This window comes from Arachis hypogaea, chromosome 3 (assembly GCF_003086295.3).
Source record: "Arachis hypogaea cultivar Tifrunner chromosome 3, arahy.Tifrunner.gnm2.J5K5, whole genome shotgun sequence".
NCBI lineage: Eukaryota > Viridiplantae > Streptophyta > Magnoliopsida > Fabales > Fabaceae > Arachis > Arachis hypogaea.
This window is the reverse complement of record NC_092038.1, coordinates 11063090-11083055: the sequence shown is the minus strand read 5'-3', so window position 1 is coordinate 11083055 and position 19966 is coordinate 11063090. Positions and strand designations below refer to the sequence as shown.

The 19966-nt window shown below is 34.2% G+C and overlaps 1 protein-coding gene across 1 annotated transcript in view; it reads left to right on the top strand.

Annotated features, from left to right (window-relative positions):
- LOC112789474 (signal recognition particle 14 kDa protein) overlaps window positions 1–17298 on the top strand; it is a 43554-nt gene extending 26256 nt beyond the window's left edge. The window contains exon 6 of the transcript XR_011879534.1: window positions 16871–17298. The gene's annotated coding sequence lies outside the window, so the exon portion shown is untranslated. The remainder of the gene's footprint in view (window positions 1–16870) is intronic.
- Window positions 17299–19966: the final 2668 nt, after the last annotated feature.

Here is a 19966-nt window from a genome sequence, read left to right as displayed (position 1 = left end):
GTGGTTGTCAGGCACACGTTCGTAGTTGAGAATGATGATGATTGTCACGGATCATCACATTCATCCGGGTTGAGAACAAGTATTATCTTAGAATGGAAGCAAGCATGATTGAATGAGAAACAGTAGCAATTGCATTAATCCATCAAGACACAGACGAGCTCCTCACCCCCAACCATGGGGTTTAGAGACTCATGCCATGGAAAGTACACAAAGAAAGGTGTAAAGTGTCATGAGGTACAGATACAATGTCAAAAGATCCTATTAATAGTAAACTAGTAACCTAGGGTGTACAGAGATGAGTAAATGACTTAAAAATCCACTTCCGGGCCCACTTGGTGTGTGCTGGGGTTGAGCAATGAAACAATTTCGTGTAGAGACCTTTTCTGGAGTTAAACGCCAGCTTTCATGCCAGTTTGGGCGTTTAACTCCAAGTTTCATGCCAGTTCCAGCGTTAAACGCTGGAATTTCTGAGGCCGAATTGCTACGCCGGTTTGGGCCATCAAATCTTGGGCAAAGTATGGACTATCATATATTGCTGGAAAGCCCAGGATGTCTACTTTCCAACGCCGTTGAGAGCGCGCCAATTGGGCTTCTGTAGCTCCAGAAAATCCATTTCGAGTGCAGGGAGGTCAGAATCCAACAGCATCTGCAGTCCTTTTTGGTCTCGGAATCAGATTTTTGCTCAGGACCCTCAATTTCAGCCAGAAAATACCTGAAATCACAGAAAAACACACAAACTCATAGTAAAGTCCAGAAAAGTGAATTTTAGCTAAAAACTAATAAAAATATACTAAAAACTAACTAGATTACACTAAAAACATACTAAAAACAATGCCAAAAAGCATACAAATTATCCGCTCATCAGGTGCCTTACAATGAGAATGTGGCCTCCTTTTATAGTTGAGAAAATTACCGTTTCTATAGTGCAGGTTATATTAACCGGTACTATTGGTACAGTACAAGTTGATACAATTTTGATTTTTGCAAATTTGGCTTAGATCTATTCTTCTCCTAGATTGATTCCAAAGCAATCGTCTTTATTTTGATTGTAATCACTTGATGATTCTTCTGAGGGAGTAGGATCATTTTTGTGTTTTTTGTCTTCTTCGATCATCTGCATGATTTGTTGAAGGTGTCTTGCTAAGGTTTCTTTTGATTGGGCTCCTGCAAGGGCTGCTGTAATTTGGGCTTTCTGGTTGAGGAATACTGATTCTTCATGGTCGAATGGTTTGGTGAACTTGGGGTGCTCTTTAAACCAATTTCGAACTTTATCTGGATGGGCCATCGCGGCATCAAACTGAGACCACCATTTTACATAGGCATTCCTTTGAAGCATATGTGGTGCCTTTGGATGTTCTTGTTTACCATACCTGTACTGCCATGAGAATACCCAGGTCAGGGAGAAAACAGAGAAAAATTTGAAGATCTGCAGGAATGCTTGTTTCCTGTTGGTCAAATTTTTTGGTGAAAATTTTGAACCCCTCGTCGGCAGGTGGGGGCAAGATTTCTGGTAGAGGACCAAAGTAATCCCACCATTGGGAGAACCAATTTGGGAATTGATAATTGGTATTTTTCTTGAAATAAATGAGCCAAGAATGTCTGTTCTGATTATTTTGTAACCAAAATACTCTTGTCCAGGCATCCACATAATCCCAATAAGAATATCCTATTGGGTCATAAGGATTAGAGAATTTTTTAGTATTGTTTGGATTTTTACCAAATTGATTAGGGGTGAGTACATTTAGAATTTGAATGGTTGAATGAGTTATGTTGGTGGCATCTTTAGGATCTTTGTAATGTTTTATTGAGACTGAATCTGAATCCACTAATATGAATTCATAAAACTGTCTGGTTTTGTTCAAGGCTGTTAGTCTAAAATGGAATCCTGGTGGAAAAACTTTAGGAATAACTTTAAAAGGTGATTTTTCCCAAAACTCGGGTTCCATTAGAAGGACAGATGAGAACTTGTTTTTTGAAATGTATGTGGATGGTTGTTTTAGTTGAGTGTTGACAGGCTGGGTTTGGTTTGATTGAGGTGGCATTGTTTGGGCAATTGTTTTTCCTTTTGGGTCATTGCAAATGGTTTTTTGAGTTGCCATTTGTGAGATAAGTTTGGTAAGGTCTATTTCATCTTCATCTGAGCTGTCACATATGTCAGCCCAGGATTTTTTATGGAGCTTCGTAAGGCCTGCATCTTGTAAGGCCAACAAGGTTTGGATTGGGAAGGCATAATCTGCCTTTGTTTGTTTGGCTGTTTGACTACTTGGGGGTTGAGTAAATGACTCAACTACATTTTTTGTGATCTGAGTAGATGACCCAGTCGGCTCTTGGGTTATAGGGGAAGGTTGTTGGGTAGATGACCCAGTTGGGGTAGTTGACCCAGATTTCTTAGTCGGCCCAGGAAGGGCTAGGCGAATGCCTCTGCCTCTTACCGAGGCTAATGTTGCCTTTTTAGGCATCTTTTCCTTGATTATCTCCCTGCAAATATTCATGTGTGAGAAAGTCAGGGAGAGAGTTTGAGTTACCCTTGATATGCTCAATGTCGAAATCAAAGACACTTAAAATTGCTTGCCATCTAGCAAAAATTTGTTTTGATGCAAGATTTTTTACATCATTTTGTAACACATCTTTAGCTGATTTGCAATCAACTCGGACTAAAAATTTTTGATTGAGTAAGTCGGATTGAAATTTTGTGATGCATAAAACAATGACTAAAATTTTTTTTTTGATTGTGGAATATTTTTGTTGAGTAATATTCTAGTGCTTGGATGTAAATGCAATGATACATTCTTTATCATGCAGTTTTTGTTTTAGAATACCACCATATCCTAAATCTGATGCATCAGTTTCTACTATTTTGAATGCATGAGGAATGGGCAGGTAAAGACATGGAAGATTGTGGACTTTGGTTTTAAGAAATCTGATAATATCCGAATGTTTATCTGTCCAAGGTGGAGGATTTTTCTTAAGCCTATCATGGAGGGGCTTAAGGAGATTGTTAAGATTCGGAATGAAATTTGAAACATAGTTGAGACATCCTAGGAACCTCTGGAGCTGAGGTTTATCGAGGATATAATCTGGAAACTTTTCTGCAAACAAAATTGATCTTTCAATAGGAGTTATTGTTCCCTGGAAAATTATGTGACCCAGAAATCGGATTTTTGTTTGAAAAAGAACAATTTTTGGTTTAGAAACAGCAAGTCCATTTTTTTATGATGTACATAAAAGTTTTAACATGTTTGAAATGTTCATCCAGAGTCTGGGAAAAAATTAAGACATCATCAATATAAACGATTGCAAAGTTTGAGTATGGGTTGAAAATATCATTCATGATTTTCTGAAATTCGGAAGGGGCATTTTTCAGACCAAAAGGCATTACATTCCATTCATATTGCCCGAATGGAACTGTAAAAGCTGTTTTATATCGGTCTGATTCAGTGATTTGAATTTGCCAAAAACCCGACTTCATATCAAATTTTGAAAAAATATTTGCTGAGTTTAACCTATTAAGCAAATCCTTTTTGTTTGGGATGGGGTAACGAATCCACTGTAAAGCTTGATTCAAAGGTTTGTAATTGATGAGAAGCCTGGGAGTTCCTCTTTCTATCTCAGCTTGTTTATTAACATAAAAAGCAGAGCAAGACCAAGGACTTTTGCTAGGACGGATTAACTTTTTATCCAAAAGATCTTTAGTTTCTTGTTGACAATGCTGCAAAAGCTGCTCATTCATTTGATGAATGGGGCGGGCTTTTGTAGGGATTTTTGATTCTTTGAAATCCTTTTTCATCTGGAAGATCAACAATGTGTTCTTTCCTATCCCAGAAGGCATGAGGCAAATCAGAACAAATAGATTTTTCAATTTGATTTAAAAGATTTTTTATTTTTTCTTGAATCTTTGGTTGAGAAAGCTGTGATTCAAGGGTTTTGAAAGAGATTTCTTCTTTTAGAAAACAAATCTGTTTGGTTTTGGATTCAATTAGGTTTAGAGATCTTTGCTTTGGTGAGTCTAGGAACTCAAAGAAAGTTACTTGTCCTCCTACAAAAGAGGTAAGTCCAGGAAAATCTGCCAGATATGGAAACAATAGATTTATGAAAGGTGTCCCCAAAACTACATCATTTTTTATATCTTTTGCTATGATGAAATCGGTGGGAATTCTGATATTTCCCTTTTCAATAAAGACATTGGTTATTTTAAAATTGATACTTAGCCTTTCACCCGTTATTGAGCTAAGGCGTTCAGTAGTTTTTTCGAAATATTTTGTGGGGACCAGACCTTCCTTAATACAGTTTGAATCTGCACCTGAATCAAAGAGTGCAATGGTGTCAAAAATAAAATCTTTAACGACAATTCGGACATTAACACGATGTTTCATGAAGGAGAATACATTTATTATTCTCAAAATTTCTTTTACCTCGTTGTCGTTAGAAATTTTATTTTCTTGTTCCTTAGAGCACTCAGTTTGGTTTAAAAGAGAACCAAGATCCTCATCACTAGATTCTTCTTCTTGTACTAATTGCGAGAGAATGAGGTGATGATCGTTTTGGTTTCTTTCTCTCTTAAGATTGCTAACCTCAGTTTAGAGGTCCTGAATGGTTATGGGACGAATAACTTGTTTTTCTAATCTTTTGAAAATAGGTTTGACATCATATTTATTGTTAAGGACTAAATTTTTGGGTTTTTTCTCCTTTTGTAAAGATCTTTTTAGTTTCAAAAGAAAGTCTTTCTTTTGTTCTGGATTGTCAATAGCCGCGATAGCATCAAATAAGAGATCTTGATCTTTGGATAAAACATTAATTTGCTTGATATCTGAATCTGAGGATGACTCAACATTATCAACTTAGATATTGTTGATATTATCATCAGAAGATTCTGGTCCAGAGTTATCATCTGAACTCTCAATCATAAGATTATTAATCTGTTCCTCAATCTGAGGATCAAGGTTCAGATTATTAATCTTTCCTTTTAACCGACAATATTTGCAAATCAGCTAAAGATGTGTTACAAAATGATGTAAAAAATCTTGCATCAAAACAAATTTTTGCTAGATGGCAAGCAATTTTAAGTGTCTTTGATTTCGACATTGAGCATATCAAGGGTAACTCAAACTCTCTCCCTGATTTTCTCACGAGCAAGTTGCCTTTGGATTTTATCATCTTGACAAATCTTTAGGGCAACCTTTTGGATAAAAGAAATGAGTTGGCCATAACTTAACTCATCATATGGTATTATTCCGTCTGGGGTTAAGCTACGAATTTTGTCCCTTACGTTATCTCCAAGGGATTTGGGGAGTCCAGCAAGGAATTATTCTTTCCAGAAAGGTTGTTGACTGTCTTCTCTGGTATAAACCCTAGTAAGAAAGGTGTCTTTATACCATCGAAAGTCAGACAAAGTTTTGCATCTGGGATTGGAAAGCAGCTCAGCAGAACGGTCTTTCCAAAGAGATGGATCACCAATGAAGTGGCTTGCTATGGTAAAAATTAAGGTATTGACAGCATCGGGGATAGGTTCCCTGTCGTCACCAATGATGGGTTCGTTCTGGTCGTTGACTTTTATGGCAGAAAAGATTGAGTGTTTTTGGTTATCAAAAAGGTAGTTATCCCACCATCCCTTCAGTTGGCCACTAAACCCAGAAACAATAACATTGGCTATAGCTTCTTCAGAGGTGTCATGGGCTGCTTGATAGGCTGTGACTACCATTGTCATATGCTGAAGCATACTCATGATGTTATATTCCGTTTTGCCATCTATATTCCATTCATAGACATTATTGGCATTGAAGCTAACAAAACCTAGTTCTCTTTCTTCGAGAGCTAGATCTGGAGCGGATACACGATTATAACCATACGTAGAGGGTTTAGTTAAACCCTTCCACTTGGTTAGGGAGTTGGTCAAAATGGGGCTGATCTTGAGGGATGATTTGCCAGAATCATCACTTTGCTCAGAGCAAGATTCATTGGACTCAAGGCCGAGGGCATTAATAGCTTTAGATGAGCGTGTTTGAATACGAGAAGTAGATTCACCCGAGTTTGTAAGAGTTTCAGGGATAGTAGTAAAACGATTCAAAAGTTGGTCAATCTTTTGAATAACTTCCGAATCACTAGATTGTTGTTTTAAAATGGAGGTTTTAAGACTTTGCTTAGCCTTGCTACTTATTTTGAAAGGTTTAAAAAGAGGTTTCTCAATACTTTTAGAATTAGATGCTTCAGAAACATTTTTCAAGGAGAAAGTAGATCCTGAAGATGAAAGGTTGTCACCCAAGCATTGTAAAAATCTGTTGGTATAATTTGATTGTTCAATGAGATTTTTAATATCTTTAGGGGCGACAGCTTCATCCACATTCTTTGTTTTAAAGGGAGAGGCCATAACAGGATTATGTCCTTCCGTATTTGAAATAATAAAAGCTCCTTTTGGAGGAAACTCATATCTAACTAAGTTCCCATCTTTGACTTTCCAAGTTGAAATAACATTTGCTGAAAATGAAGTTTGTTTAGTTTTAAAAGGATAGTCAATGTTGTTTTTTATGGAATAAGCATGAAACCATTCAAAAGAAGGAATATGCATTCTAACATCATTTAAAAATTTGTAATATTTTTCTTTGAATGATGAGATTTGAGAAGCTGTATAAGTACGTAAATACCATTCTCTTTGGAGGTCATACTCTTTAGAGTTAAGGTTTTTACGTAAGGCTTCTCTGTTTATAACAAATTCTGTGTTATTCATTTACCATTCAAAGAAGAATATGTTGGAGAATCATGGGATTGATGAGAAGATTCAACTTCAAATTCTACATCACCATCATCTTCTTGGTAAACTCCTTGAGAAATGCTTGAATTGTTTTGTAATCCCGAAATATGTATTTCAGAATTGGCTGGTCTCGACATTTTTGAAAACTGAGATTGGGAAGTTACTGAAAAAGATCTTCTTGCTGAAGCAAAATCATTAGATGTTCCTGCTTCAGATCTAGAAGAAAAAGAGTTTCGTCTATCAAAGAAAATCTCTACTTTCCCTGATTCATCTTGTTTTACTTCTCGTAAAAGAGGTGCTTGTTTTACTTCTCGTAAAAGAGGTCCTAGAGGAATATTATTTTACGAGAAGTAAAACAAGATGAATCAGGGAAAGTAGATTCACCCAAAGGCAACTTGCTCGTGAGAAAACTCAAAATCGTATCGATTTGGGAACTTTCTGTGAACAATTTGGTCTTCCTGCTTGTCATCCAAGGAAATCTAAAAGACCTTCCAACCGAAAAGTTTTTAAACCTAACCCTGAAAAGAATTTTAGAAGATTCAAAAAGGGTTTTCAAAAACCTAAAAATGAAACAGGTTTCCAAAAGAATTTCCAAAAGTATCCCCAGAAAAACCCCATTATTTGTTACACATGTAAAAAACCAGGACATGTTAGCAAATATTGTCGGTTAAAAGGAAAGATTAATAATATGAACCTTGATCCTCAGATTGAGGAACAGATTAATAATCTTATGATTGAGAGTTCAGATGATAACTCTGGACCAGAATCTTCTGATGATAATATCAACAATATCCAAGTTGATGATGTTGAGTCATCCTCAGATTTAGATATCAAGCAGATTAATGTTTTATCCAAAGATCAAGATCTCTTATTTGATGCTATCGAGGCTATTGACAATCCAGAACAAAAGAAAGACTTTCTTTTGAAACTATAAAGATCTTTACAAAAGGAGAAAAAACCCAAAAATTTGGTCCTTAACAATAAATATGATTTCAAACCTATTTTCAAAAGATTAGAAAAACAAGTTATTCGTCCCATAACCATTCAGGACCTCCAAACTGAGGTTAACAATCTTAAGAGAGAAATCCAGGAAATCAAAAGAAACCAAAACGATCATCACCTCATTCTCTCGCAATTAGTACAAGAAGAAGAATCTGGTGATGAGGATCTTGGTTCTCTTTTAAACCAAACTGAGGTAAAAGAAATTTTGAGAATAATAAATGTATTCTCCTTCATGAAACATCGTGTTAATGTCCGAATTGTTGTTAAAGATTTTATTTTTGACACCATTGCACTCTTTGATTCAGGTGCAGATTCAAACTGTATTAAGGAAGGTCTGGTCCCCACAAAATATTTCGAAAAAACTACTGAATGCCTTAGCTCAATAACGGGTGAAAGGCTAAGTATCAGTTTTAAAATAACCAATGTCTTTATTGAAAAGGGAAATATCAGAATTCCCACCGATTTCATCATAGCAAAAGATATAAAAAATGATGTAGTTTTGGGGACACCTTTCATAAATCTATTGTTTTCATATCTGGCAGATTCTCCTGGACTTACCTCTTTTGTAGGAGGACAAGTAACTTTCTTTGAATTCCTAGACTCACCAAAGCAAAGATCTCTAAACCTAATTGAATCCAAAACCAAACAGATTTGTTTTCTAAAAGAAGAAATCTCTTTCAAAACCCTTGAATCACAGCTTTCTCAACCAAAGATTCAAGAAAAAATAAAAAATCTTTTAAATCAAATTGAAAAATCTATTTGTTCTGATTTGCCTCATGCCTTCTGGGATAGGAAAGAACACATTGTTGATCTTCCAGATGAAAAGGATTTCAAAGAATAAAAAATCCCTACAAAAGCCCGCCCCATTCAAATGAATGAGCAGCTTTTGCAGCATTGTCAACAAGAAACTAAAGATCTTTTGGATAAAAAGTTAATCCGTCCTAGCAAAAGTCCTTGGTCTTGCTCTGCTTTTTATGTTAATAAACAAGCTGAGATAGAAAGAGGAACTCCCAGGCTTCTCATCAATTACAAACCTTTGAATCAAGCTTTACAGTGGATTCGTTACCCCATCCCAAACAAAAAGGATTTGCTTAATAGGTTAAACTCAGCAAATATTTTTTCAAAATTTGATATGAAGTCGGGTTTTTGGCAAATTCAAATCACTGAATCAGACCGATATAAAACAGCTTTTACAGTTCCATTCGGGCAATATGAATGGAATGTAATGCCTTTTGGTCTGAAAAATGCCCCTTCCGAATTTCAGAAAATCATGAATGATATTTTCAACCCATACTCAAACTTTGCAATCGTTTATATTGATGATGTCTTAATTTTTTCCCAGACTCTGGATGAACATTTCAAACATGTTAAAACTTTTATGTACATCATAAAAAAATGGACTTGCTGTTTCTAAACCAAAAATTGTTCTTTTTCAAACAAACATCCGATTTCTGGGTCACATAATTTTCCAGGGAACAATAACTCCTATTGAAAGATCAATTTTGTTTGCAGAAAAGTTCCAGATTATATCCTCGATAAACCTCAGCTCCAGAGGTTCCTAGGATGTCTCAACTATGTTTCAGATTTCATCCCGAATCTTAACAATCTCCTTAAGCCCCTCCATGATAGGCTTAAGAAAAATCCTCCACCTTGGACAGATAAACATTCGGATATTATCAGATTTCTTAAAACCAAAGTCCGCAATCTTCCATGTCTTTACCTGCCCATTCCTCATACATTCAAAATAGTAGAAACCGATGCATCAGATTTAGGATATGGTGGTATTCTAAAACAAAAACTGCATGATAAAGAATGTATCATTGCATTTACATCCAAACACTGGAATATTACTCAACAAAAATATTCCACAATCAAAAAAGAAATTTTAGCCATTGTTTTATGCATCACAAAATTTCAATCCGACTTACTCAATCAAAAATTTTTAGTCCGAGTTGATTGCAAATCAGCTAAAGATGTGTTACAAAATGATGTAAAAAATCTTGCATCAAAACAAATTTTTGCTAGATGGCAAGCAATTTTAAGTGTTTTTTATTTCGACATTGAGCATATCAAGGGTAACTCAAACTCTCTCCCTGACTTTCTCACACGTGAATATTTGCAGGGAGATAATCAAGGGAAAGATGCCTAAAAAGGCAACATTAGCATCGGTAAGAGGCAGAGGCATTCGCCTAGCCCTTCTTGGGCCGACTAAGAAATCTGGGTCAACTACCCCAACTAGGTCATCTACCCAACAACCTTCCCCTATAACCCAAGAGCCGACTGGGTCATCTACTCAGATCACAAAAAATGTAGTTGAGTCATTTACTCAACCCCCAAGTAGTCAAACAGCCAAACAAACAAAGGCAGATTATGCCTTCCCAATCCAAACCTTGTTGGCCTTACAAGATGCAGGCCTTACGAAGCTCCATAAAAAATCCTGGGCTGACATATGTGACAGCTCAGATGAAGATGAAATAGACCTTACCAAACTTATCTCACAAATGGCAACTCAAAAAACCATTTGCAATGACCCAAAAGGAAAAACAATTGCCCAAACAATGCCACCTCAATCAAACCAAACCCAGCCTGTCAACACTCAACTAAAACAACCATCCACATACATTTCAAAAAACAAGTTCTCATCTGTCCTTCTAATGGAACCCGAGTTTTGGGAAAAATCACCTTTTAAAGTTATTCCTGAAGTTTTTCCACCAGGATTCCATTTTAGACCAACAGCCTTGAACAAAACCAGACAGTTTTATGAATTCATATTAGTGGATTCAGATTCAGTCTCAATAAAACATTACAAAGATCCTAAAGATGCCACCAACATAACTCATTCAACCATTCAAATTCTAAATGTACTCACCCCTAATCAATTTGGTAAAAATCCAAACAATACTAAAAAATTCTCTAATCCTTATGACCCGATAGGATATTCTTATTGGGATTATGTGGATGCCTGGACAAGAGTATTTTGGTTACAAAATAATCAGAACAGACATTCTTGGCTCATTTATTTCAAGAAAAATACCAATTATCAATTCCCAAATTGGTTCTCCCAATGGTGGGATTACTTTGGTCCTCTACCAGAAATCTTGCCCCCACCTGCCGACGAGGGGTTCAAAATTTTCACCAAAAAATTTGACCAACAGGAAACAAGCATTCCTGCAGATCTTCAATTTTTCTCTGTTTTCTCCCTGGCCTGGGTATTCTCATGGCAGTACAGGTATGGTAAACAAGAACATCCAAAGGCACCACCTATGCTTCAAAGGAATGCTTATGTAAAATGGTGGTCTCAGTTTGATGCCGCGATGGCCCATCCAGATAAAGTTCGAGATTGGTTTAAAGAGCACCCCAAGTTCACCAAACCATTCGACCATGAAGAATCAGTATTCCTCAACCAGAAAGCCCAAATTGCAGCAGCCCTTGCAGGAGCCCAATCAAAAGAAACCTTAGCAAGACACCTTCAACAAATCATGCAGATGATCGAAGAAGACAAAAAACACAAAAATGATCCTACTCCCTCAGAAGAATCATCAAGTGATTACAATCAAAATGAAGACGATTGCTTTGGAATCAATCTAGGAGAAGAATAGATCTTAAGCCAAATTTGCAAAAATCAAAATTGTATCAACTTGTATTGTACCAATAGTACCGGTTAATATAACCTGCACTATAGAAACAGTAATTTTCTCAACTATAAAAGGAGGCCACATTCTCATTGTAAGGCACCCTTTTCATTTTACAAAAACATAGAGAGAAGTTAGTGAGAGATGCTCTGAGAGTTCCCCTTGTAAGCTCTCCAGCTCTTCTTCCCTCTTCTCCCTTTTCAGATCATTTAATAAAAATCTCTTATTCAGTTCTTCATTTTCGTGTTTCCATATTTACATTTCTGCAACTGCATATGCGTGCGGACTACCGCCACATCTAACTATTAATAATTCACGACAACAATTATTTTCATTCAATCCTATTTTAAGATATTTAACTTAAGTTTTCACATAATTTTACATAATGCTTACCTGAAACAAAAATCTGCACTTTATTGACGGCGGTTTTCAATCTTTAAATTTTTTTTCTGAAATAGATCCAAACCTCAACCAAGAGCTCCACAAGCAAGTCAAGCTCCAATTCTCCAATAATCAACTCAACCCAAACGTCCAACTCGCACTAAAACAAGTCTTTGAATATTTTTTCTCTGTCAATCCAAACCAAGTATTTAAGCAACTCTATTAAATCCAAATTCACTAAATTCCTAACTTAGAATTCATATAAAATGAAAGTTAAAAAAAAAAAGTCACCTTATCTTATCTATACTATTGTGTGTGAATGTAAATTATATGTGAGTTTTTAATATTGTATTCTTAAAAATTATAACCGTTTAATTCATTTGCAAATAAAAATATTATTATATTATTAATTATTTTAAAAAATTAAATAAATAAGAGAAAAGAAAAGAAAAGTGGATTGAGTACATCATAACCCCACCTCAGTCCTCACAAATCCCCCACAAAGTTATTTATTAAGTTGAGAAATTTTGAGAAAGGGGGCACTGGCAGAGTAGTATAAGGAGGGTCCTCCATGGGTCCTTGGGGTCCTCTGCCACATTCATACCTTTTTTTTATTACTGTAAATATAGAGGCTCAAATTTGTAATATCTGAGTATGAAAAAATTATGTCATTTGAGTTATTATTTATTAACATGTCATATTCACATTTGTTGGTTTATGTGACTTTTTAATAGCCCATACACATCAATATTATGTACATGCAATCATATACATATATGGCAATGTAATGTATGATGTTCATTCAGACCCTTTTTACATAATAAAATATCTTCCGAGGTACCTTCCACCGTTTTGGATTTTTATTTTTTAGTGGTACCCTCAACATTATTGTATGAGTCGCTCTACTGTAAAGATTAAAATTGAAAAAGATATAAAGATATTATTTTTTCTTCCTAGAGATGAGACACGTGTGCTGTTAAGTTGCATAACGGAAGAAGCTGTGAGAGTAGATATTCGGTGTAGGCTTAGATGGAATGAGCCTAGCCGTTTTCATAAAAATAGCTTGAACTGTTGATTCAGGGATGGTTGGGTGTGTGGATTTCTGTTGGGTGTGGGCCTTGGAGAAAGCAGATTTTTGGGCAGCCCCCAACCTCCCAAAATATTGTGTGTTAGTGAGTGGGGAGAGATGTATTGTTTTCACTATCCAGCATGATCCTGAAAAATGGAGGAGCCCAAAAATATTAATCTAGTAGTGCCATACTCAGGTATTTAATATTCGTTATCTTTATTCATTATTTTTTAAGTTATACAAAATTAACTTATAACGAGTACAGCACTAAAACAACTACTTCCTGCTAAATAAACTAAGAGTGTGTTCAACAGATCCGTTCGAAAACAAAAAGTACGTTTAATTTTTTTGAAAGTTTAATTTTTTATTTGGTTAATTTTTTATTAGGCAAACATAGAAGTAATTTTGTATTCAAAACTTGTTTACTAACCGACTCAATAATTTTTAACTTCTGCGTTTCACTAACAGACTTTTAGCCATTTTAATTAAACATCTATTTTTTTTTACCAATTTTATTCTTTAGATATGTTATTATATTATTTATAAAATTCTTATTATTTCTCTTTATATATATGAGCTCTATTTTTCTATTATTTATTATGTTTATTTTTTTGTTAAATTTTTATTTGACATTATACACTTTTATAATTATGATTTTTGTATATTATATTTTAAAAAAACTCCACTTTCCTCCCTTGTAAGATGTCAAAATGACACTCCCCTCCCATTTATTTTATAAATATACATTCTCCTCCCTTCTAACTTTTAAAAAACCTTTTTTTTAATCTATTTTAAACTTTTTATGTTAACTAATGTTAACTTTATCTATTTTTTAAAAAATACCCATTAACAAAAATTTTATTTTTTATTATTAAATTTTGCTTATTAAAATACCCTTTAATAAATTATTTTTTTATTGATTAAATTGTATTTTTTTAAAAATTAATAATTATATTATTGTTTTTAAAATACCCTTCAATAATTTTTTAATTATTAAATTATAATTTTACCAAAATTTTTATTAACAACTTTTTTATATTTTACTATTAATTTTTCGATATCTATATATATTATTTTAACATTAAATAAAAAATTTTAGTAAAATTATTTTTCAATATCAATATATATTAATTGTTATACATATTAATAGTGGTAAAAATTTTTTATTTAATGTTAAAATAATAAATATTGATATGAAAAAATTAATAGTAAAATATAAAAATAATTATTAACAAAAATTTTGATAAAAATCATAATTTAATAATGAAAAAATGATTGAAGGTTAGGTATCTTAGAAAAAACAATTTTGTTCCGGGGCTTACCTAGAACCAGACGTTGGTTAGGCTTGTTTGTGAGGCCTAAGCGCTGGAAGAGGGTAGTCTCCGACTTGGTTTACGTCTGGGAGCCGCCTCCGAGTTGTGTATGTGAAAGAATGGTGGGTGGTACCTGCAAAGACACTCCGATGCCTAAGTCAGTAAGGGTCTAAGCAAGTTTAGAGAGTATTGGAACTTAGTGATACCCGAGCGGTGTCAGTGTATTTATAGTGGTGAACCAATAACCACCGTTGGAGTAGTGCCACCTTTTTAGGTGGATAATCGTCCCTTTATCTAGGGATTGTTGGGATATGGCTTCTAGAAGTGGGTTGAGAGATTTTAGGGGCAGTTACTTATTTGAATAAGTGTTATCTGCCAGCTATCTCTTGAGCCCGACTTCCTTGGAAAGAAGTCTGTGTTGAGTCCGACCTCTTCTGAAGAGGTCGGTGAATAACGAAGGCCAATATTTGGATTGGGCCTTTTGGTGTATTTGGACCTAGGTCTTAGTGTTGGGCCAGGGTATGAACAAATTTAATTATTAATTTTTAAAAAAATATTTTGGTAAAAATACAATTTAATTAATAAAAAAATAATTTATTAAAAGGTGTTTTGGTAAGCAAAATTTAATGATAAAAAATAAAATATTTGTTAATGGGTATATTTTTTCAAAAAATTAATTATTTTTTTTTAAAATGGATAAAGTTAATACTAGTTAATACAAAAAATTTAAAATGGATTAAAGAGGATGTTTTTTAAAAATTGGAAAGGAGAAAAATGTACATTTATAAAGTAGAGAGAAGAAAAGTGTCATTTTAGCATCTCAGAGGGGAGGGGAGTGGAATTTTCTCTTATATTTATTATTAGCTTTTTATAATATAATATATTGATTCTATTAGTTAAAGTAAATTAAACAAAAATTAACCATAAATAATAATAATAGTAAAAATGTAACACCCAACTACAAAGAGCTTTACGTCTAAGTCGTAAATCAATGGTAGTGAGGTATCACGACTTCTAAAAACAAAATACATACATATATAATGGAAGGAATATGATATACTAGGAGCCCGTGAAAAAAAGACATAAGCAAAATTGCATCATACATATAGCCATTCACTATCCCCGACAACAACCAATTTCAATCCACACTTATCCTAGGGTCAACTAACCTAGACATTCACATAACTTTACATAATGCCTACTTGAAACTCAAACCCCTACCTGAAATGTCGGTGGTTCCAACCCTTGAAATCTTGCCTAGCTCAATCTCCAAGTCCACCACCATTACAATAATTCACGCCGATTACCTTCACTTACCTCATAGGGGGGTTTTCTCATCCTATTACGGCCTCCGGCCCAATATTCAAATCAATTAACAATAAAATCAATAAACGACATTCACTTTATAATGTCACAACAATTTTTAATCTTATTTACTTATAATTAATTTACTCACTTGCAGCGCCAGACAGACTTAAGTCGGTACTGCCGGTTGAATTACCAGTTGCAAGTTGGGAAAGTCGTACAGAAAATTTTTTTTTTTGTGCCTCGAGAGAGGACACGTGTGACGTTGGGTTTATAATGAAAAAGACTTCGATGGTACAGGATTCGATGTTGGCTTAGAAGGCTTACAAGGGGTGAGCCTAGCCGATACTATTCAATAACGAGGGATATGGAATCAGGACTGCATTGATGGGTAGTTCATTGTGGTTGTGGGCTTTGGAAAAAAAATATTTTTGGGGCAACTTCGAAAGAAAAAAAATTATGAGTTAGTGTGGAAAAAGGGTAACAGTTTGCAGCACTAGTTTTCTAACCAAAGCTCCACCCACTTTCTTCTCTATATGCCAACATGATTTTACATCCTAAAAGCTCGTTTACTAGAAGCAAGAAATTATAACTTCTGCATTTATTCACCGTACGTTTAGGTTAGTTGCTAATTATTATTGGTTTTTCCATAATTTTCTCTAAATAAATACTGAGAATATTAAAACAATTATTCTAATTTTTTTTGTACTGTTTGCTATTTTAATTTTTTATAATATGTGTTCCTATTAAAAATAATAAATTAAATAAAACATTAATTATAAATAATAATAATAATAATAAAAATATAACTTGTAAAAAATTATAACTTAAAATAATAATAAAAATAAAATTATTAAAAGTACTTAAAACGAGTACTAAAATATGTTATTTTATATATTATTTTTTATTTAATAAATAAATATTAATTTTACTATAAAAAAATACTTAAGAAAATTGTCAATTTTTATATTTTTTTTAAATTTTATAAATAAATATTAATTTTTATTATAATAATAAATAATTATAATATACTAAAATAGAGTGCTATAAAAAAATACTATATAAAAAATACAAAAAATATAAAAAAATTAAATATACTTAAAAAAATAATATTATAATTTAATATTATATTTTTTGTAATTAATTAATTATTTATTTAGAAGTAATTTTAACTAATATTATCCAACTAATATTTATTTTATCAAAATTTATTTTAATAAAAATGACCAAACATAAATCATGTTGGCACAAATTTCTTTCTACCTAAAATCAATTTTATAAAATCACTTTCATTCAAACTTCAGTTTGCCAACGTAAATCCAAACACACACTAAATCTTCAATGTTCAGCAAAAATTTAGTCCGGACGCATTTATTTTTTCACTTCCTTAATTTTATTCGAGTTTAATTGATTTATGTTCCAGTATGCTTGTAACGCATGTCACCCTTTCAAACATGATGCCCCCACGGCCCACCCATATCCAAGGTCACACATGGAGCCCATCTAATCACGGCCTAATCCTCCACATCCTGCCGCAGCTACCTCTGTCCAAACGGAGCCAATTCCCTTCCCGCGCATCAGCTACTCAGTTACTCGGCTATATGATGGCTTCACATTACACCTTTCAGCAATCAATCACAAGTGGCTCTCCGTGGACACCTGTCAGCACCAAATAGCCCTAGAAAAAATATCTGTATCCTCACATTTATATACTATAAATCCCCTTATTATTGTATTGGGTCTCACTTTTAACAGGTTATGATTGAATGCTAAAGTGAAAGCATCTAACTCTCTTAGAGTTTGAATGGGAATCGGAATATGGAATAAAACGGTGGTGTTACTATTTTACATGCATATATACAGGAAAGAGAAAATTCACATTCACATTTGTACAATTTCAACTTAAGTCTTAAGTAAACTCTGAAATTGATAGCTTGTATCTGAAAAAATTTCCGAGATTTTAATTACACTATAAACATTATTGAAATTAAAAAATTGTCCATTAGTCTTTCACTCATGTTTGGTCGAATTACTCCATAAGCTATGAGTAACTTGATGTATTTATTTCATGATGACTAGACGAAACAATATCATCTTAGTTTTAAGATTAAATATTTGATGGAATAATATTATTTAACTTTAATGGTCATAACGGTTATTTCGTCTAGTCCAGCTTAAAAAAAGTATGAGTCATGTCATTCATTGTGAATAACTCAATAAAAAAGGAATGAAGATCAACGTGATACAGTTTTTTCCATATTTTTCGGTCTCTAACTATTTGCTTGATGTATTTCCTATCTATTAAGAAATTTAAAAACTTAAATCGATCCCTATCTACTTTGATATATGTGCGTTCTAGTTCATATCTACTTTGAGTAAATGCTTTTTCGGTCCCTGGTAATATCCTTTCCGATCCTTAGCCAGAAACTGGAACGTATATATCAAAGTAGATAGGAATCGATTTGAGTTTTTAGATTTTTTAAGAGGTGAAAAGTCTATCAGACAAGTAATTAGAGACCGAAAAAAGACATTTACTCTTAAATTAATGAAGGTTTTTTTAGTGCAAGCGACTAATCTCACGAACTACCTTAAGATTTAATTTAACTAGTATAATTTCACACATATTCAACCACCAATTAATTTTTTTTATACTGTATCGCAATTTTCTTTTTTATGAGGGGATTATGTTCCTATGCATATTATTATTGTTATTGTTATTATTCTTAAACCATCTATTATTATTTTTCCAATAGTTATTGAACTGAATTAAAATAAAAAGTTGCTCTATAGAGCTCTTATTTTCATTTTATATATGTTGGCACCGTTTTAAAGAAAATTTAAAAAAGGAAAATACGTGAACATATATTAATTCTCATCACCGTTATGAATTAAATACCTGATCCCATTCGAGTGATATTATTGGAGCCTGCATTAAAACGAGTAAAAATTATTTGAACAAAAATAAAGTTTTAAATTTAGGTCTCGCACGCCGCGCTCTTCCCCTGTGTAGCTCCGTCACGCCGCCTTCCTTCTCCACGCTGCTTTTCCGTCAGACCGCCTTCCTCCTCCACGCCGCTCTTTCCGCACCGGAAACACTCATCGGCTAATTTCAAACATGCGCACAAATTGAAGAAAGAAAAGAAGATCGAGCAAGGGAGGTTGTGAGTCACGCACCTATTACACCGAAGAAGAAATATGCAGCATTCACCATGATGATAAAGTTCAATTCCTTCTCTTGAATTGAATTAAATTGAAGTGTGTTTTTCGTATTTCATAATCTATTTATGTCTAATGCAAGATAGGATAAAGTTAAACAGCCTCGTATTGGGAAATATTCACGGGTTTGGAACTAAGAAACATATTTTTCATTGTAGAATGAATCATTCATAATTTTTGGGGATAATTTACTAGCTTTGTTTTGAAAAATGAATTGTTTCATATGTTCAAGTAGATAGGAAGGATAAATGATATCTATTTGGCACGTAAGAAGAAGTATGACCGGATCTCCTTGTATGCTTTCATCAGGTATACTACAAAAGGAGGGACATTAAAGTCCATCAAGGAGATGAATGGAATGCGATTAAGTATAGGAGGAAGATTGATGTCCGGAAAAAAACTACTATGCACAATGAAGATTTTAAGAAGTCTCCTTATGGAAAACATAAAAAAATTAAAGAAAAAGATATTAAGGTGAACAAGAAAGGAAGAGTTGTCTTGAAACACCATGGAAGTGAAGAACTAAAATCTCAGAGAGAATCGTTGGAGTTGGGATGGGATGCGGTGGTAATGATGCCACAGGGGCTACGGGAGGCCGACAATGATAGAAAGGTAATTGCCGTTGAGGAATTGGATGAGTGGCATGAGGGTTTTTTTAAAACGCGAACGGATAATCCTTAGGTGGATCCGTCAGTTATGGGGAGTGTGGAATCTATGGGATCTCAAACAATCAGTAACGAAGCAATCTCTGAAAGAACAGAGACTTGGAAATATGGGGATAAACGGAAAGAAGGGGTTGATTTGGTGTTGAACAAAAGTTCAGTTGGGGCTGGGTTGAAGCATATAAGGCCTAATATGTTAGTGGGATGGGCAGCCAAGTGGCTGTGTGGTACGACGAAGAGTATGTCATTGTGCGTTTTAAAAGGGCCTTCTTAGCTTGCTGGCTGCTGCGAACGATGGTGAAGAGAGGGGGTGGCTGGTCATGGAGTTCGCGAAGGGGTTCATGCCATGGTGAACAGCGCTGATGAGACAGATCTGGGAGCAGCGGGGAAGTCAGTTGCTGGTGGCGGAGGTGATAATGTCCGCGCTGAGTTTGATGGCGTGGAAGGCAGGGAAGAGCGTGAAGCCCCTGATACACCCGACGAGAAGAATCAAGCCGGAAAAGAGATTGGCAGAGGTACAGAGAATTGTTTGAACAGCACAGCGGAGGGAAACATTCCACCAAGTGTAGTTAATGAGTTCTACGCTAGTTTGGAAGGGAGTGGTAAAGAGTATGTTGGCATATGTCTATGAAGGGTGATGC